The sequence below is a fragment of the Lissotriton vulgaris genome, chromosome 5 (genome assembly GCF_964263255.1).
Source record: "Lissotriton vulgaris chromosome 5, aLisVul1.2, whole genome shotgun sequence".
NCBI classification, from domain to species: domain Eukaryota; kingdom Metazoa; phylum Chordata; class Amphibia; order Caudata; family Salamandridae; genus Lissotriton; species Lissotriton vulgaris.
In genome coordinates, this window is record NC_141693.1 from 244084552 (window position 1) to 244105734 (window position 21183).

Sequence of the window (21183 nt, forward strand, 5' to 3'; positions counted from 1 at the left end):
CTGATGTCCAAAACACCCTTGTGGACATTCCGTTTGATGGCCGTCGCCTCTTTGGCGACAAGGCAGACAGTGCGCTTGAGCGCTTTAAGGACTCCAGGGCTACGGCCAAGTCATTGGGCCTGTCGGCCACGCGCCAGCAACCTGCTGCCTTTCGCTCCTTTTGTGGCCAAGGAAGGGGCACCCCCACACGTCCTGCCAGCCACAGGCCGCAGACTAACATCCAGCGCGGTGGCGGACGTGGTAACCGCCGTGGCGCTGCCCGGGGACAACGGCGAGGCCAGTCCACATCCACCCACGCAGCATCCGCCTGAAAGCCTTTCTAGTCCGAGCTTTCAGGCCCACATGACGCCAGTGGGGGGCAGGGTTCGCCATCACCTCTTTCACTGGCGCAACATCACTTCGGACAGGTGGGTGCTGCAAATCGTCCGAAGGGGCTACTCCCTCCCCTTCGAGGCGACCCCTCAAGCCATGCCACCACAGTGTCACAGCGTGTCGGGGGATCACTTGAATCTTCTGCGAGAGGACGTTACGGCCCTCTTGGCCAAGGGGGCCATCGAGCGCGTTCCTGGGCCAGAAGTAGGGTGTGGTTGTTACTCCCACTACTTTCTGGTTCCCAAGAAGGGCAAAGAGGGCCTACGCCCTATCTTGGACCTGCGGAACGTTATTGGCTTCCTTCGGAAGGAGAAGTTCAAGATGCTGACTTTGGCTCTGGTCTTAGCTGCCCTGGACCCGGAAGACTGGATGGTAGCGATGGACTTGCAGGACGCTTATTTTCACATCCCCATCCTGCCGGCCCACCGGCGTTACCTGTATTTCACGGTAGGCCATGAGCACTTTCAGTTTACTGTGCTCCCCTTCGGCCTTACCAGCGCCCCACGGGTGTTCACAAAAGTGATGGCGGTGGTCGCAGCTCATCTGCGCAGGTTAGGGGTTTCAGTCTTCTCCTACCTCGCCGACTGGTTGTTGAAGGCGGGCTCGCCCCAGACAGTCGTCAGCCACCTGCACCTGCTGGGGTTCTCAATCAATGTGCCGAAGTCACACCTGTGTCCCTCTCAGAAGCTCCTCTTCATCGGAGCGGTTCTAGACTTGGTGCAGTTTCGGGTTTATCCTCCCGAGCAGCAGGTTTGGGATATTCAGGCTCTGATTCCGATCTTTCAGCCGTTATTCCGAGTCTCGGTCAGGTTGACGCTGCGGCTCCTGGGGCTGATGGCCTCCTGCATCCTTCTGGTGCATCACGCCGGGTGGCGGATGCGGGCTCTGCAGTGGGACCTGAAGTTTCAGTGGGCCCTGTATCAGGGCAACTTGTCCGACCATGTATTGATCTCGGAGGGCACTGCAACGCAGTTGCAGTGGTGGCTCACGGACCGCGATTGAGTCAGCGGCAGATCCCTCTCCCTACCCCAACCGGAGCACGTAGTTGTGACAGACGCGTCCCTCCAGGGCTGGGGGGGCCACATGGGAGAGGCAGAGATCAGAGACCTCTGGTCTCCGGCGGAGTCCCGGCTCCACATCAACCTTCTGGAGCTGCGGGCGATCCGGCTTGCACTGAAGGCATTCCTCCCCTCTGTCCGGGGATGTGTAGTGCAGGTGTTCACGGACAACACCACCGCCATGTGGTACTGCAACAAACAGGGCGGGGTCGGGTCGTGGATCCTATGCCAGGAGGCTCTGCGCCTCTGGCAGTGTCTGGAACATCAGGGCATGACCCTGGTGGTTGAACACCTGGCAGGTTCCCTGAACGCCAGGGCGGACAAACTCAGCCGTCAGTGCATGATAGATCACGAATGGCGTCTGAACTCGGACGTGGTGCAAGGCCTCTTTCAGCAGTTTGATTTGATTTGATAAAAATTTGTAACACGCAAAACAATAACCCGCAGGTATCAAGGCGCCTAACAATACCATCAGAAAATTGAAACTTACATCCTTACACATAGGCTTGCAAAAAGAGGCGAGTTTTAAGGGCACTTCGGAATTTCTGTAGGGAAGGTAGAGACCTAAGATCCAGAGGAAGATCATTCCACCATTTGGGAGCTAGGGTAGAGAAGGCCCTGCCACCCCACTTAGCTCTTCGTATCCGGGGAACTGTCAGGAGCGATTTCCCGGAGGAACGCAAGTTCCTTCCAGGAGTGTAGTGGGAGATGATGGAACCAACTCCCATGTCGCTGTTTTTTGCAATGGCTCTATAGGTCATACATAGGACTTTGAACCGTACTCGGTGTTCTACCGGTAGCCAGTGCAGCGTTTTCCTGGCCAACGTGGCCGAGGAGCGTCTGGGAACATCCAGAACAAATCTGGCTGTGGCATTCTGAACTACCTGTAAGCGCTGCAGGAGGCTCCTGTTTAGCCCCGCATACAGCGCATTACAGTAGTTCAGACGTGAGCCAATGAGTGCAACAGCTATTTGCTTTCTGGACTGCAAAGAAAGGTATTTCCTAATCCTTTGCAGGGAGTGAATTAAGCCCCAGCAGGTGGAGATGGTTCTACTCACCTGCCTGCCCATATCCAGGGCAGGGTCTATCATCACCCCAAGATTCTTAGCAGATGTTGTGGGGGAAGGGCACATTCCTAGCGAGTCAGGCCACCAGCTGGCTGACCAGATGTTTTCTTTCCCTCCAAACACCATCACCTCAGTCTTCTCCCCATTCAGTTTGGGTGAGTTCTGAATCATCCAATGACCAACCGCCTCCATACAAGATCTAAACTTGGAGGCGGTCTGCACATCTGAATGGGAAAGAGAGACGAGTATTTGGGTGTCATCTGCGTAAGAGACTACCTCCATCCCGAAAGTTCTTATTAGTCTGGCTAGTGGGGTCACATAGATGTTGAATAGGGTCGGACTAAGAGCCGACCCTTGTGGGACACCACATAGCACTGGTCGGGATGGAGATAGGAACTCCCCCAGCTTGACTCTTTGTTCCCTCCCATCAAGGAAGGAAGTCAATAGATCTAGAGCTGCGTCCTTCACCCCCACATCCCTCAGGCGAGATGTAAGTACTGAGGGGGAGAGGGTGTCGAAGGCCGCAGTTAGATCTAGCAGGACCAGGAGGGTGGTCTGGCCCCCATCCACTGTCGTGCGGATCCTGTCAAGCACGATGGTGAGGGCCGACTCGGTGCTGTGTTCCCTCCTGAATCCGTGCTGGGAGGAGTCAGAGCAGCCCGAGCTTTCCACAAAGGCAGCGAGATGCTTGTTTAGATGTGCCTCCAGCATCTTCGCTGGAGCTGGAAGCAGCGAGATTGGACGGAAGTTTTTTAGGACCTCCGGATCAAGGGAGGCCTTCTTTAGCAGGGGTTTAAAAACTGCGCTCTTCCACTCCGAAGGGAAGATACCGTCTCTCATGGCTAGATTCATTATTTCTAGCAGCGGTGGTAGGAAGGTCTCCCTACACTGCTTGATGATTTTTAGTGGGCAAGTATCCAGGGGGGAACCAGATTTGGTCTTATTAAGTTGGGAGAGCCTTGGTTAGATGTATTTGCCACAGAAGAGAACGTGCAATGTCATCAGTTCTGTGCGTTAGAATTTCCAAGGCGGCACTTGCTCTGAGACGCTTTTCGTCGCGAGTTGAGCTGCGGTCTGTTGTACGCCTTTCCGCCTATACCACTTCTGCCCAGAGTGATGAAGAAGATCAGGCGCGACCGGGCCCAAGTCATCCTTGTGGCTCCGGACTGGGCACGAAGATACTGGTATCCCGAGCTACTCAGCATGTCTGTCGATCCCCCGATTCATCTGCCTCTTCAGGAGGACCTTCTGTCGGGCGGCAGTTGAGGCCATTTGACTTGCCTCCTGAAGTCTGTAATGTGATTCTGGCAGCCAGGCGTCCCTCTACAAAATCAGTATACGCCTGCAGGTGGAACAAATTTGTGGCATGGTGCACAGCAAAGGCTGTGGATCCCCTTTCTGCACGTCTTTCAGAGGTTCTCCTCTTTTTCTTTCTCTTGCCCAGCAGGGCTCTGCTCTGGGCACTATCAAGGGCTACCTCTCTGCCATTTCCGCCTTCTTAAGTCCCCAGTTGTAAATAGGTTTTTAAAGGGCATCACTCATATGTTTCCTCCTGTTCCTCTCGTGATGCCTCAGTGGGACTTGAACCTTGTTCTGACCTATCTGATGTGCACTCCTTTCAAGCCACTTCATAACTGTCCTCTTCCTCTCCTTACTCTCAGGACTGCATTCCTGGTTGCCATCACCTCTGCCAGGAGGGTGAGTGAGCTCCAGGCTCTTTCTTCTAAACCTCCTTTCCTTTCTGTCCATCCGGACAAAGTTGTGTTGCGGACGCGACCCTCTTTCCTGCCCAAGGTAGTCGCAGCCTTCCACATCGGGCAGTCCATCACTGTAACAACCGGATTCTTGGACCAGATGGGATCAGCTCCTCAGAGCACCTCCAACCCAGTCGGAACGTAATCACCTCCCTCCTTAGAACGTATTTACAATAGGTATATATATATATATATATATATATATCTTGTACCTAAGGATGGGGAAATAGCCATATACATGCATAGGTTTTCTACAATATCCCACTCATACCAGTTAGTCTCACGGCAACTTAGGCCCAGACTAGTCTACCCTGAGGCAGTTCTGATTAATTACCATTACACACTGACCACAGTCAGTGCTCACTCGGCAAGTCGCAATCCTGCGTGCCTTCACACTAGTCTGCAGTCCTAGTGCTCTCTTCCTCACAGCCCGGTCCACAATCCGGCGGACCTAAGCACTAGTGTCCCCCCTAGTTCTCTCTGACTCACAGCCCGATCCGCAATCCGGCGGATCTATGCACCAGTCACCCACCTGGTGTTCTCATTAACGCCGCTTACCAACGACGATCACTCTCCAATGAATACCTTTGGAAGGAATCTCTCATTGGCTACTCGGGATATGATACTACAATAACAGGAATTACCATAACTTGCCAAATTAAAGCGTGTACCATCTATTCTTTACAGTAAGGGGTCCCTCTCTCCCTCATTGCTCAGTCACCTCTTACCTGACCGGGAATTACATCCGTTCATGAAAACAATGCCTGACTAGAAGACCAGGTTACCCTGATTGAACAAGAATACGAGGCACATGTTGGTTCACTAAGAACTGGGGTATTTTATTACAATGATCATAAAAACACAATACTATACTATAACATATATCCTGCAAAGAAAAGTGAAAGGTTAGAATGTGCACATTATAGGTTATGGACAGACGTCACCTTATGGACACGAAGTCGGGGTTCGGCAGTCATCTAGGTTCCCTTCTCGTCTGTGCCTTGGCTCGTCTTAGAATCACACCTCAGCAGTCACGAGTACACGTCTGCACCGCTATGCTCTGTCTTCTCTGCTTTCCTCTAAGTCACTGGAACCTTCCTTTAATTAACTGCTGTCTCTGTCTCTCTGGCCGTTCTGCACTACTTCTCTTTCCTCTTCAATCTTTCTTAGAGAGTATCAGCTTCATGATCTTTCTCGGACTTCAAAATGGCGACTGTCTGCCTGGAAATAATTAATTGGAAAAACAGAACAGGTTGGCTGGTCAGGATCATTGACAAACAACTCTAGGCACACGCAGTCAATATATACTACGTGACCAATGGAAATATATTCCAAGAAAAATTATTTACATTTAAACTTAGATTTCATAAGTTTCCAAAAACAACAGACATAAACGGAAGACTGTCAGTACAGTTGGTTCAACGACATTCAATCATGTATACAATATCTACAAATATACAATTTTACAAATGTACAAACACTTGAGGTGAAAAGTCGGGCAAAAAACATATTAGCACACCAAAAAACAGTAAAACACATACTATTCCAAATAAATTGCAAAGTACAAGTGCTATTAGAAACAGTGCATTGTTTGTGCATGGAAGGAAAAGACGAAAGGAAACCAGTCCTTAGAACTAACAACCACTGGACAGGCGGAACTGAGATGGAAAAAAGGTGCCTGCCTGTCTTACACAGCCTGTGGTCGAATGTTTTTTAGGATTACACTGCTAGGGCCCAATGGAGTGGTATGATTTACACCCTAGCTGCACCCTTTGATCTTACCACAGGTTGGGGATGTCGACACGTTTTGAACCTTAGATGTAAAAGGTTCTCCTCAGGACAGGGACTGGGAACGGTTTAATCTGTAAGGGAATTAGGGAATGGTCAGATATTTACTACAAAATATTGCATGGACCTACTCTAACTCAAAACAATGGGAAGGCAAATATTACCTGCACAGCGGGCACGGAAGTTGCCGTAGTGTAGGTGTACCGCAGTTGAAAAATGGAAGTCTAAAAGAAAGTTAGACAGTGCACAGGATGGTCAAACACCGTAGTGTCGAGCAGATTGTAGTGACATAGGGCCTATGTAAGTGCAGACTACATCTACCAGCATCCTTTAGTCAGGAATGGTGTCCTACTTCGATCACGATGCCCCTCGCAACCCCGACCAGTTTCCATTTTAAATACACCGCGGCGGTGTCCGCGGCCGCTTAACTGATTGATGTCTCTTGGAGCAGCTAATTGACTTCGCCCATAAGAGTAAGTGCCCCGGCGGTGCTGACAAAACTCGGCTCCTTTGCAGCGCGGTGTTTGCAGCCAGACGCCCTAGCTTATATGGATTCTCATTGTGTGTAATTTTCAGCGGGTCCCGGTTGAATCGTTCCCGCTCGCTGGCTCGTATTGATTACTGTGACCAGCCGCCCCTCGTAATTGTATTCCTGTCCAAATACAGGTAGGAGCTTGTTGTGAGCCCTGTGTCAGGGGACTGTTTGTCCATTTTATGACTTGGTTATTTCAAATACTTACAGGCGCTTTTTCGCCATTATCCACTACAGCCAACAATACCGGCGCCTAAATATGTGAGCTGCCCTTCCATCTGGGTGTGCACCGCGTCGCGGGCACCGTGCCTTCAGTGTCCCACTTTGTGACGTACAGGTAGGATCTGCACTTACATAGGCCCTATGTCACTACAATCTGCTCGACACTACGGTGTTTGACCATCCTGTGCACTGTCTCACTTTCTTTTAGACTTCCATTTTTTTACTGCGGTACAGCTACACTACGGCAACTTCCGTGCCCGCTGTGCAGGTAATATTTGCCTTCCCATTGTTTTGAGTTAGAGTAGGTCCATGCAATATTTTGTAGTAAATATCTGACACCATTCCCTAATTCCCTTACAGATTAAACCGTTCCCAGTCCCTGTCCTGAGGAGAACCTTTTACATCTAAGGTTCGAAACGCGTCGACATCCCCAACCTGTGGCAAGATCAAAGGGTGCAACTAGGGTGTAAATCATACCACTCCATTGGGCCCTAGCAGTGTAATCCTAAAAAATATTCGACCACAGGCTGTGTAAGACAGGCAGGCACCTTTTTTCCATCTCAGTTACGCCTGTCCAGTGGTTGTTAGTTCTAAGGACTGGTTTCCTTTCGTCTTTTCCTTCCATGCACAAACAATGCACTGTTTCTAATAGCACTTGTACTTTGCAATTTATTTGGAATAGTATGTGTTTTACTGTTTTTTGGTGTGTTAATATGTTTTTTGTCCGACTTTTCACCTCAAGTGTTTGTACATTTGTAAAATTGTATATTTTTAGATATTGTATACATGATTGCATGTCGTTGAACCAACTGTACTGACAGTCTTCCGTTTATGTCTGTTGTTTTTGGAAACTTATGAAATCTAAGTTTAAATGTAAATAAATTTTCTTGGAATATATTTCCATTGGTCACGTAGTATATATTGACTGCGTGTGCCTAGAGTTGTTTGTCAATGATCCTGACCAGCCAACCTATTCTGTTTTTCCAATTGTTGAGATCCGGGCTGGCCAGACGTAGGATCCATTACCTTCACTGTTCCACAGTCTGGAAATAATTAATGGCATTGATGCTAACGGCTAGCTGCCGCCTACAGACTGACTGACTCACTGCCTCATGCTTTCGCTAATATGGAAGCTTGTCCTTTCATGGAAAGTTACGGCCAGTAACCTGCCGCCCACCAAATTCTTGTACCTCCCCGTACCAAGGACACGTTCCCAGCCGGCCGGCCTGATATTGTGTCTTCGGAGTGGAGAAAAATACAGTCTTTCGATAAGGGCCAGCCTGAGCCGGTTCTCTCCAAGCGAACAACACTTCGAAACTAAAACATTACACTTGACCTAGAAGCATCTCAAGCTGCCAGGGCAGAAAGCAAGATGGAGTCTCTCCCGTTTGAGGCCTACAAGGCCCGAAATAAGCATAACTCCATAGAAGGTATACTAACACTCTTGAAAAAGGATGGATTATCACTAATACTAATGAATCTATCCCCTAACATAAGTTTATAAGCCCTGTTCTAAGGAAAAGGGTACGAAAGTGCATTACTGTGCCTTATGAATAGGCCCTGTCTGCAGTTCTAATCCCTGCACTAGAATGATAATAGACTAGAGTCACATCCAATCATCCTCCCTCAAAGGAGGGCCAAAAAAGTCGGTCAGAACACTTCACCCTTGACTTTAGTCTATTAATCATTCGTTATATGGAACTAACATCTGTGGAAGAGTAATAGGAAACAAAACTAACTGATCTATTCCTCTTGCCGAATCTACAGTATTGGAGTAGGGAAGGAATGCATTGAATAAAGCAGCAAATAGCTACTAAAACACTAATAGAAATCATAATACCCCCTAATATTTGTCGTAGGGAATGTAAGTCAGGTAACCAATTGTAGAGCCAGTAGAACCAACCCTGATGTGTTTTCTAACCTCCTCAGTCAAGTCATGAAGTTTGTCAATATGAGCTTGAATATATTTGGTATGGTCAGAAAGATTAAAGCAGCAAAGACCTTCAAAATCAGAGCAATCATGTCCATGTTTTAACAAAAGGTAATCAATGGCCGCACGATTTTGTAAAATAGCTCTACGTTCACCCTGGGCATCTAATAACATATCCGATAAAATGGTAGAAGTTTGATTAATTGATTTGACCATCCAACAGGCCATTTTCCCAATTGATTTGGCGTTATAAACAGCCAATGCTGGGACACCAATAATCGAAATAGCTAAACTAAGGTATTCCGATTTAGAATAAAGATGTAGGGAAGAATCACAGTCCTCATGTAACATCATAGCATCACGAGCTTTACGGGAATAGGTATTGGGATGTGAGGAAAACATTAATAAACTCTGTCTAGTGATGGCACACGGGCCTCCAGAAATGTTTGCGGGAATATAGGGCCAAGAGGTGTTGCCACAAGAAAATAGCCAACCAGAAGGTAACAATATTGTACGGTAATGGCTAGGGGCAACTACTATACTTTTACAGGTCATAATATTTTTAACAGAAGTACATGATTTCGGGGGTCTTCGGGAACACAAAGTTCTTCATGAGTCGAAAAAGAGGTGGCTGCTTTAAGTTTCAGTTTTACACATTCAGTAATTGCATTAGGATCACAAGTCAAGAAAAAGCACAAGTCGCCCTGCGTGATATTATAGGTAGTGATCTGAGAATGAATTGGGGAATGGAATCTGAAAGAATAGTACATAAAGGGCAATACTCGTGAGCGGCAAAATCGCCGAGAATTACATTGAGTCGGGCATTTGATATATTAAAAATATGCTTCAAAGTCTCTATTGAGGCAGGGACAGCAACCAAATAGGTCGCTAGAATATCAGTTACTGAACGCATAGGTGTCAGGCAGAAATGCGGAGAATTAGTAACTCGTTTAGCCAGAGTTGTCCAAAAGTTCGATGATGAATCCCACGCAGCGAAGGAACGCGGTACTCGGGTTCTCGAATCAACCAAAGTCTGTGGGTTCCCTCCTCTCCCGACGTAGCAGACCAAAAGGAGTCCAACGCCGGCACATCCTGCAGCAGCAGTCCAGAGAATGATCTGAAAGAAAATCAAATACAGGCATTATTCTTTCTCGTAAGTAACATTTGTCAGCCGGGACAGCTTCCCAGCTATCTTTCCCTGGTCTCATTACCAATATGGTATTGTCATGACCGATTGCAATGACTTCAGCTTGTTCAGGGGGATTTTTAGGCGATTGCACCCATATTCTCGCTCCAGGATTGTCTGTAGAGCCAAAACCTTTCTGGCCTCGCACAGTTAGCAATGTTGCGGCAGTGCCTTTCTGAATCTCACCACTGAAAACAGGCATAATTAACAATTGAGCAACTCGGTCAGTCTTTTGAATCGATAAATCAACCTCACTGCTGTTCAGCAGGAGGACCTTAATCTCTCCCTGATAATCACTGTCAATCACTCCTCCGAGTACTTGAACACCTTTTAAGGCAAGGCCTGATCTAGGGGCAATCAGTCCAAAACTTCCAGCTGGTATACAGACACCAACGCCTGTTTCTATAATGATTCGATCTTTACTCTTAAGCACAGTATCATTCATGGCATGCAGGTCCAAGCCTGCGGAACCTGGGGTTGCTCTGCATGGAGCCAGGGCTCCGGGAGAAATTTCCCAATACATAACAGTATCGCCAATGTTGTTAGGTTTCGCATTAACATTTGGGGGAAACAAACGCATCAAAGGAGATTCAGCATTCAGAAAAGGACGATTGTTCAGAATCAATAATGCTTGAAACAAATGATCTCTCCAATTTTCATACTTATTGTCAGTTAATTTTCGCAATTGTTCTTTAAGCAAACCATTCATTCTTTCAATAAGGCCTGATGCCTGTGGATAAAATGGAATATGAAACACCCATTCAATATTGTTTTCCACACAAAATTCCTGTACCAATCTTCCACGAAAGTGGGATGCATTATCAGATTGAATTTGAAATGGAGTGCCATAATACAATATAATTAATTCCAATGTTTTAATAGTATTCACTTGGGTAGCTTGTTTGCAGGGAAAGGCCACCAAAAGGCTGTAGGTGTCGACAATTGTACAAACATATTGACAATTTTTGCTCATAGGGAGCTGACCAATATAATCAATTTGCCAAATTTGAGTGGGCAATTTTCCTCGATGTAAATGACCTTTAACAATTTGTGGTACTTTTCGTTGTCTAGAATGTTGACAGATGGGACAATGCAGAATAGTATCTTTAATGTAATTTAAAGTAATATAAATTCCTCGATCGGCGGCCCACCTGCTAGTGGCTTTTTCTCCAAAATGTCCTGCTTTCTGGTGGGCCCACCTCGCCAATCCCGCCAAATCAGAATCTTGCATGTCCACCACTGCCTCAGCAATTTTTAGATTTCTCATCTGCAATGTTATGAGAGAATTTGTCAAGGGAGTCTATCGGAGTATGAGCATCCACATGAAAGATTGTGTCAGTACTCTGTGGGAGCATTTCCCAAATTTCTTGCCATAATTCTTTTCCCCACAGTTCTTTCGAATGCAATTCCTAATTATGAGAATGCCAAGTTGGTAACCAAACCGCCAGTCCATTAGCCGTGGACCAGGAATCAGTAAAAATATGACATGTGCCAGGTAATTCCTGTTTCAAAACCTGGTAAACTGCATATAACTTAGCAAATTGACTACTCTTTCCTTCACCAGTTGTACTCAACAATTTCTGTGTGATCGGGTTATAGGACACTGCCTTCCAATGCCGGTTCTCTCCAATGAACCTCGCTGAACCATCTGTAAACCACACATGTTTTCTGTCCTCCGCGGACAAATCATCAAATGGCTTACCCCACTTGGCAGGAGATTCCTGTGCTGCAGGTACGGAGCAATCACTCCCAGTCTCATTTGATGGCGCCAGCGCCACTTGCTCATGTAATGCTGCTACACCTTTCGGACCCACACGTGCCCTGTCCTGAATGTACCATTTCCACTTAATCACACTCGCCTCTTGAGCATGTCCAATTCGATGAGTTTTCGGCGAACTCAAAACCCACTGCATAATAGAAATTTCAGGTCTCAAAATCACATCATGACCCAAAGTCAATTGCTCGGTATCCACCAGAGCCCAATAACATGCAAGCAACTGTTTCTCAAAAGGTGTATAACGCTCACCAGCCTCAGGTAACTTTTTAGTCCAAAAACCTAATGGTACTTTTTGTCTGCCTTGTTTTTGCCACAGACTCCAATTTGCATAAAGACCTTGCACGGACACATTCAAATCCACATCACCCTCGCACACAGGCCACAGATCCAAAGCGTACTGAATGGCTTCCTTTGCCAAATTAAATGCATTCTGTTGTGGTTCACCCCATTCAAACACATTCTTTTTGCGAGTGACTCGATATAAAGGAGCCAATATCTGACTCAAATGTGGAATATGCTGACGCCAAAAGCCGAACAGGCCAATGAAGCTCTGGGCTTCCTTCCGATTCCTTGGGACTGCAAAATCTAAAACTTTTTGTGTAACCTGCGGGATCACCTCTCTGTGACCTTCATGCCAATTGATACCTAAAAACTTTACATTTTGGGATGGACCTTGTAGCTTATCAGGATTAATTTCCCAACCTTTTTCACGTAAGCACTCAAGGATTTGATCTAATTGGGTCTGAACTTGATCTTGCGTCTCACCTTGAATTAAAATGTCGTCAATATAATGACACACCTGAATTTGTGGGTGTACAGATACTTCGGACAAATGTTCCGCCACCAGCCAGTGACAGATCGTAGGACTGTGTACATAACCTTGAGGAAGACTTCTAAACGTCATTTGACGTCCATTCCATGTAAAACTGAATTGTTCCTGACGCTCGGGGGCAATCGGAATTGAAAAGAAAGCATTAGCAATATCAATGGACGCATACCATGTACCTGGATGCTTTTGGATTCTTTCAATTAAGGTAATAATGTCTTGTACTGCAACAGTCAAAGGGGGTGTGTGTTTGTTCCGCTCTCGATAATCAACAGTCATGCGCCAAGAATTATCACTCTTGCGCACGGGCCAGACGGGATTATTCCAAGCAGAAGTAACCGGAGTTATAACTCCTGCATCAACCAAATCCTGAATAGTGGCACTAATCTCTTCATGGCCACCTGGAATACGATATTGCTTCTGAAAAACAACTTTTGTAGCTTGAGGGATTTTCATGGGGGGCATTCGTAAACGCCCAACCGGTACGGGTCTGGACGATATGTAGTGTTTAGTTCCAAATTGATAACAGCCGTCATCTAAATGCAAAATCATTCCTTTTAAAATGTCAATTCCAATTATGTACTCCAAGAGTGGTACAACTAATACAGAATATTCTTTTCGGGGAATTCTGCCTATTCTCATTTCAAGTGTAGTTTGCACTGCGGGAGTTTCCTTTCCACCTAAACCAGTAATTATGAAAAATTGGCCTTTGAATTTCTTTGATTTACCATGAATAAGAGTGGCATCCGCTCCTGTATCTACCAATGCTCGGGCCCTTTGGATATTACGATGTTTCCAAAAAATTTCAATATCTACATAGGGTCTATTGTCTTGGTGAGCCCACCTGCGTACTGGAGCTTGACCTATTTCCTAGTCATTCTTACTGCGTTCTGTCAACCAGGACAAATCAGGGTAAATGCTCTCATGTTTCTTGGGTATCAAAACATCTTGTTCATATCCATCTCCATTACGAAATGGATTCTTGTCATCTGCATAATACTGTGAGTTACGATCGGAAAGCCTGTGTCGATCCTCCCTTCTCCTCAACTCAGGGGACTGATCCCTTTCATCTCTATATCTGTTGTAGCCACGATCATCTCTCCCCCTTTCTTTTTCCCCCTCTCACCCCCTCTCCTTCCCACGACGAGGGGACACATCACGTTCATATCGCCGATCAGCACGACGATCAGAATCAACCCGACGTTTGTCATCACCACTGTCATCAGAATAACCACGATCACAATCATTTTTACGCACACGCCGGGCACCCTCCTTCTGATCCAAACCACGCTTGCGAAACATCTCCCATAAGCGATTATTAGGCTCACCATCAATGTCCTCCTTTTTCACACCATCATCCAACAGTGCAAGAAACATATCACGTCTAGGTAACTTATAATCTCCAGCAGTACGACCCTCCGGTCTGGACTGTCTCTCAGATTTAAACCAGTCACCCAACTCACCAAGCTGACGAACAGATTCAAGCACCATAGATAAAGCATTGCCAGTTTGATTAATTAACAAAGTCATCATAACCTGCTTATAAGCAACAGGGGAAGAACGGATTATGCGATTTCGCACAGAAGATGTCAATAAACCATCCAACAACCTGTCAGCAGTACTGAGAAAAATCGCAGTTTTCATCACCTCTTTTAATCGCTGCGCCGCATCAAGCAAAGTGTACCACGGCTTGTCATTGATAGGCCAGGCAGATTCAGTAGGGTATTTATGGTTACAACCATCAGTCGCTAACTGGAGCAGACTAATCTGGCCAGCACCATTAAAATTTCGAAAATGATCTTGTACAGTGGAATCGGAACTCAAAGAGCAAAATTTCAAGGCATCTCCTGCATCTAACATGATACCTGCAGCGCCCAATTCATAAAGGCGCACCATCCACGTAAGTAAGGCCTCACCAGGCCGTTGTCGAAATCGTTTTAAAATATCACTCACCTCTTGTTGAGTAAAGTCTTCCAAGCTATCCAAAGCAATACCATTCGGATTACCAGGAGCTTGCTGTAATTTGCGTCGAAAAACCGGATGCGCAGAAACCTCCGGACGAGCATCCGAAGAAGCCCTATCCATAGATTTAGAGGAACAATCAGGACGAGATACGTCATCAGAATGGGAAGAGCGACCACGGCCGCTAGAATCATAATTTTTATCACAAGAAGCAGATTTACAATCACGTCCGGAGCGAGAAGGCTCGCACCTATCAGCCTCTTCAGCCGAGGAGCCAGAATCATTCGAGTCCCAGATATTACCATCCCACTCGTTGGGGTTCCAATCCAGTCCGGCTTTCGCCACGACTAGACGCACTTTCCGTTTACAAACACGACCACGACGGTGTCTATACTTATATTACGCAATGCGAACAGCAGCCCTTTCGGCTATAGTCTGATAAGTCTCAAGTTTGTCGGCAAGCAATTTATTTTGACATAGCAAAAGAGTATGCGCATTTTGTACCTCAACAAACTTCTCCTCCATATCTACAAATCGTTGCTGTAATTTCACAAATTTCTCATGAAGAATTCTGTATGCAGTCAAAACAATCCAACCTCTGCGTCCTAAAATAGGAAGCTCATCACCCTTCACTACAGGTGCCTTCTGCAAGCAAGAAACCACATCAGCAGGCTCCGCCAGCTCCAAACAAGAAGTCCAATTCTCACTCAAACCAGTAGAATCGGCCCACTCACGGGCCAAGGCCTCGTAAGGCGTTGATTCCCAGCCGGGAATTTCAACAGGCAATTTAAAAGTAGATTTCGATTTTCGCGAAAACATTTTAGCACACAAAAAAGATATACACAATTATAAACAAATAATATACAAAAGAAAATACGTACGAGCCGAGCGCAAACCAACAAGATTAAAACAATACAACGCACACAGGCTTCGTAAACAGTTCGTGACGCCAGATGTAACGACCAGATTCTTGGACCAGATGGGATCAGCTCCTCAGAGCACCTCCAACCCAGTTGGAACGTAATCACCTCCCTCCTTAGAACGTATTTGCAATAGGTATATATATATATATATATATCTTGTACCTAAGGATGGGGAAATAGCCATATACATGCATAGGTTTTCTACAATATCCCACTCATACCAGTTAGTCTCACGGCAACTTAGGCCCAGACTAGTCTACCCTGGGGCAGTTCTGATTAATTACCATTACACACTGACCACAGTCAGTGCTCACTCGGCAAGTCGCAATCCTGCGTGCCTACACACTAGTCTGCAGTCCTAGTGCTCTCTTCCTCACAGCCCGGTCCACAATCCGGCGGACCTAAGTACTAGTGTCCCCCCTAGTGTTCTCTCACTCACAGCCCGATCCGCAATCCAGCGGATCTATGCACCAGTCTCCCACCTGGTGTTCTCATTAACGCCGCTTACCAACGACGATCACTCTCCTATGAATACCTTTGGAAGGAATCTCTCATTGGCTACTCGGGATATGATACTACAATAACAGGAATTACCATAACTTCCCAAATTAAAGCGTGTACCATCTATTCTTTACAGTAAGGGGTCCCTCTCTCCCTCATTGCTCAATCACCTCTTACCTGACCGGGAATTACATCCGTTCATGAAAACAATGCCTGACTAGAAGACCAGGTTACCCTGATTGAACAAGAAATACGAGGCACATGTTGGTTCACTAAGAACTGGGGTATTTTATTACAATGATCATAAAAACACAATACTATACTATAACATATATCCTGCAAAGAAAAGTGAAAGGTTAGAATGTGCACATTATAGGTTATGGGCAGACGTCACCTTATGGATATGAAGTCGGGGTTCGGCAGTCATCTAGGTTCCCTTCTTGTCTGTGCCTTGTCTCGTCTTAGAATCACACCTCAGCAGTCACGAGTACACGTCTGCACCGCTATGCTCTGTCTTCTCTGCTTTCCTCCAAGTCACTGGAACCTTCCTTTAATTAACTGCTGTCTCTCTCTCTCTCTCTGGCCGTTCTGCACTACTTCTCTTTCCTCTTCAATCTTTCTTAGAGAGTATCAGCTTCATGATCTTTCTCAGACTTCAAAATGGCGACTGTCTGCCTGGAAATAATTAATGGCATTGATGCTAACGGCTAGCTGCCGCCTATAGACTGACTGACTCACTGCCTCATGCTTTTGCTAATATGGAAGCTTGTCCTTTCATGGAAAGTTACGGCCAGTAACCTGCCGCCCACCAAATTCTTGTACCTCCCCGTACCAAGGACACGTTCCCAGCCGGCCGGCCTGATATTGTGTCTTCGGAGTGGAGAAAAATACAGTCTTTCGATAAGGGCCAGCCTGAGCCGGTTCTCTCCAAGCGAACAACACTTCGAAACTAAAACATTACACTTGACCTAGAAGCATCTCAAGCTGCCAGGGCAGAAAGCAAGATGGAGTCTCTCCCGTTTGAGGCCTACAAGCCCCGAAATAAGCATAACTCCATAGAAGGTATACTAACACTCTTGCAAAAGAACGGATTATCACTAATACTAATGAATCTATCCCCTAACATAAGTTTATAAGCCCTGTTCTAAGGAAAAGGGTACGAAAGTGCATTACTGTGCCTTATGAATAGGCCCTGTCTGCAGTTCTAATCCCTGCACTAGAATGATAATAGACTAGAGTCACATCCAATCATCCTCCCTCAAAGGAGGGCCGAAAAAGTCGGTCAGAACAATCATCTTGCCCACCTTCTTTCCGCCTCCGCATCCCTTGAAAGAGGAAGAGAGGCTCCACCGTCTGGACCCAAAATGTGCGCTTACATTCTATTTTGATCCCACACGCCATTTCCGGGTGGATGACCAAATCTTTGTTGGTTACGTGGGCGCTAAGAAAGGTCGGGCGGTGCACAAGCGGACCATCTCTCGGTGGGTCGTGTTGTGCATCAAGGTATGCTACTCTTTGGCTAAAAAGGAGCCTCCTGCTGGGCTGAGGGCCCATTCCACTCGGGCCATGGCAGCTACAACTGCCCTGGGTCGGGGAGTCCCCTTGCAGGACATCTGTCGGGCAGCTACGTGGGCCTCGCTGCACACGTTTGCAAGACACTACTGCCTGGACAGCCAAGTCCGGAGAGATGGCTTTTTCGGCCGTTCCGTTCTCCAGGACTTTCTGGTGTGATCATTAGTTTGCAGACCCACCACCGGGGTTGGTATTGCTGGGGTATCTATTCTAAGGTAAGGAATCTAATACTAACCTGTTTCTTTCAGATGCACAAGTTACTTACCTTCGGTAACGATATATCTGTAAGAAACAGTAGTTAGTATTAGATTCCTTACCGCCCCACCCATCCTCCCCGTTCTGCGAACCGATATCTAGGGTTAAGGTCATCCCCTTTCAGGGCCCTAGTTTCATGGCAACAGTGTTGGTTTTTATCATGGCTCTGTGTTTCTGGAGCGGAAAAGTTATGTATAAGAACTGACGTCCGCGCGCGAGCGTGGCGTCTAAGTACTCTGACGACGACATCTCGGCGCCAAAGATGCCGACGACAGACGCAGAGCCGCAGACGACTCCTACCGACCCGCAGGGGTACTGCTACGCAAAATTTTCCGGATCCAGTCAGACACCTGGGGATATTCTAAGGTAAGGAATCTAATACTAACTACTGTTTCTTACAGATATATCGTTACCGAAGGTAAGTAACTTGTGCCTCACACTTAGAAACTTTTCAACAGAAATCTGGCAATGTTATCAAATGGGCGAAAATTCAGGTTGCAGGTAAAGTACAATCTTGTTACTTTTGTAATCCAGTACTGGTCTCCTGAGGCCAGCACTGGGGTCTCAATTTAAAACAGGTAAGTAATTACATTTCAGTATTTCGTATGATTCTTAATTTTTAAAAAAAATTTTTTTTAAAACCTTTATTTCAAAGCAGTGCACACAGCTATTTAGCCTTACATCCCTGAGGCGAGGCAGCAGAACGGAGCAAAGTAAATCAAAGTGCAAGAATCATTACATCAGAACGAGTAAAGGTTAATTTTTAACTTTTTAAACAGATGTGAGAAAGAGAAAAAGAGAAGAAGAAGCGCCGAAACTGGCGCAGAGGAGAAGGCAATGAAATTCAGACTACAGTGAGGTGTAGTAGAAGGGCCGGGAAGCACAGTGAACACAGTAATAATCAGTGTAGTAGAAACACTAGGAATGTGGGGGGAGGGAAACACAGGATAGCAGAATAGTAAATCTCCAGTTGGAGTCATAGGCTACGGTGATAAGTGTTCTTACTGTGGAGCGGACTCCGTAGGTATGCAAATGTCCCCTCTGTACTCGTTCCAAGCCCCCCATATTTTCTGCCACTTTTTAGGTTTACCCCTGGCAACATACACAGTCTTTTCCCGGAACATACACCAATCCATGTTGGCCTTCCATTGTACATCCTTCGGAGCCGTTGTAGCCCCCCACATCTGTGCAATGTCCCGTTTCGCGACCATATTACCCAGGGTCACCCATTGGGTCTGTGCCACGGTATGGTCCGTCGGACCCCATTTGTTCAGAAGGCATCTCCTGGCTTCAGCATGCACCTCCACTCCAGTTACCTCGCTCATAATCGAGTGTACACGCCGCCAGTAAGAAGCTATTGCAGAACACTCCCATATAATGTGCATGAATGTGGCGAGGGCACCACAGCCGCGCCTACAGAGACCATCAACTGAGTGTCCCATACGTACAAGTCTGGGGCCAGTGACATAGACTCTGTGCAAGATTTTAAGCTGCACCAGCCGAAGACGGGAAGAGATAGCGACCTCCTTAGGAGAAGATACCGCACTCTGTCAATCTTCGTCGTCAATCTCTATCCCGTCTCGCAACCACTGGTCCCTCACTCCTAGAAGGAGATCTGTACGGACGTTGATAAGCTTCTTATATGCCAATGAAATGGCACTGTCTGGCATGTGGCCATCTAGCACCCTATCCTCCAAGGGAGAACTATCAGGAACCGCCTCATCCTCCGGCATGGCGGACAGTAGTGCATGCCTCAGCTGAGCATACCGGAAAAATTCCGTTCCACCCAGCTGATACTCTGCCTGTAACTGGGCAAAAGATTTTACCTCGCCACGCAACAACATGTCCTCCACCCTGGAGATGCCAGTCAGATCCCACTTATCAACGCCCTTGGTATGCCACAGTCTACCCAGTATGTCCGAGTCGTAGAGTGGGGTCATCTTTGTTAGCCTGTCTTTCCATCCCTGTGCCTTTGTAACCGCCCTCCAGATATGGATGGCGGTTTTCGTTGGACCAGACATCCGCCTGTCAAGAGACCTCGAGTAGAGTCCCCTATGGTACTTCCCTCCACCCAGCAACCACCGATCCATGGCATACCCCGGATTGTCCACTGGACCATATAAACCATGATTAATGGCCGCTAGCTGGGAGGCCCAATAGTACCTCCGCACATCAGGCAAAGCTATCCCCCCATCGTACCACGGCAGCGTGAGCTTCGTGATAGCGATGCGAGGGCGACCATCCCAAAGCAGGGCGCGTTATAGGCTCTCGATCTCACTGAAGTAATGGGCTGGGACCGGATCTTGAGTGTTTTGGAGGGCGTAAAGGAACCTGGGCAAGGACATCATTTTAAACAACGCCGCGCGCCCAAGCAGAGAGAGCGGTAGTTTATGCCATGTCTCGCCGAAGGCGGAGAAGAGGGGGAAGCAAGTTACGCTCATAGCGCGCTTTGGAGTTAGTGGAGATGTAGATCCCTAGATATTTAAAGCCCTGGCTCGCCACCTGTATGCCGCAACCTCTCGGGAGGCGAGGCGTTCCCCCCCCTTTCAGGACGTACAAATGTGACTTAGAACAGTTAATAACTAAGCCGGAGTACTGACCAAAAAGTCGCAATACGTCACAGGCTACAATGAGGGACTTGCAGGGGGAAGTGAGGTACAGAAGAATAGCATCTGCATACAGTGATACTCGGTCCTCGAAGTCCGGGGACCACCGAATACCATGCAGGTCGGGGTGGCTGCGTAACCAGGCCGCCAACGGCTCGAGTGCAAGAGCGAACAGGAGGGGCGACAAAGGACAGCCCTGCCTGGTGCCCCTCTGAAGAACAAAGGATGCTGAAACTCGACCGTTGACCGCTACATTAGCCAGCGGATCAGCGTATAAGAGTTTGACCCATCCTACAAATTCCGGGCCAAAACCGAGCTTCGCCAACACTGCCCACAGGTAATTCCACTCAAGGGAGTCAAAAGCCATTGTGGCATCCAACGATGCCAGGACAGCCGGCTCCTCGAGCGTATGGGCCCTGGCCAGGGCGCCATGAAGTCTACGTAGGTTAAGAGCAGTGTTGCGGTGTGGAATAAAGCCCGACTGGTCCGGGTGCACTAAGTCGCCGATGACGCCAATCAAACGGTTGGCGAGCATTTTGGCTAGAATCTTAGGCTCCGCGTTCAACAGAGAGATGGGGCGATATGATCGGCACAAATCTCTTGGCTTCCCTTCCTTATGGATAACCACAATGGTGGCCAACCTCTGGTCGTGGGGAAGTAAACCAGTCTCCCGCGCCTCAGGGAACATGTTCCGCAAGTGCGGGGAAACCACATCCGGCTTGATTTTATAAAGCTCTACCGGAATACCGTTAGGGCCAGGCGCCTTGCCAGATCTCAAGGAGCGAATTGCGAGTGCAACCTCGTCTACGGTTATGTCCCTGTCTAGATCGCCTCGATCCGTTTCCGACAGGC

General features: G+C 47.3%; 1 protein-coding gene across 1 annotated transcript in view; it reads left to right on the forward strand.

Moving 5' to 3' along the window:
• LOC147710591 (CDK5 regulatory subunit-associated protein 2-like) overlaps window positions 1-21183 on the forward strand; it is an 883251-nt gene that overhangs the window by 336894 nt on the left and 525174 nt on the right. The gene's annotated exons all lie outside the window — the stretch shown is intronic.